Below are 416 nucleotides of genomic sequence, written 5' to 3' on the forward strand. Positions count from 1 at the left end.
AAGGAACATGAAAAGAAGTGCGAAGCTGCAGCTGCTTCGGCGACGGATAGCGCAGAAAAGGCCCGGCATGAGCGGACGCTGCAGAAGATGAGAATTATGTTGGCGGACGGAAAAGAGCTGATGGCCAAGCCAGAGGGCACAAAGCCCAAGGTGTACGCTTCCTCTTCGAGTACTGGTTCGAAAGCATCGCGGAGCGCTTGATAGCTTCTCTGTCAATTGTTAAAGTTTTTTTTTCCCCCGCTCTACGTATTGTTGTTCTGTCGATGAAAAGAAAAGTAATGTGAGGGTTTATATGTTTTTTTTTGTTTTGAAGGATTTGTTTCGAGCAACAGTTATTCGCATTTGTAGAAAATGAGATAATATGTGGAAAGGATAGTGGACAACAGGGGTGAACCTCTGTGCGTATTTGCCCCCCC

Source organism: Trypanosoma grayi (assembly GCF_000691245.1).
Source record: "Trypanosoma grayi strain ANR4 Tgr_1771_V1, whole genome shotgun sequence".
Lineage (NCBI taxonomy): Eukaryota > Euglenozoa > Kinetoplastea > Trypanosomatida > Trypanosomatidae > Trypanosoma > Trypanosoma grayi.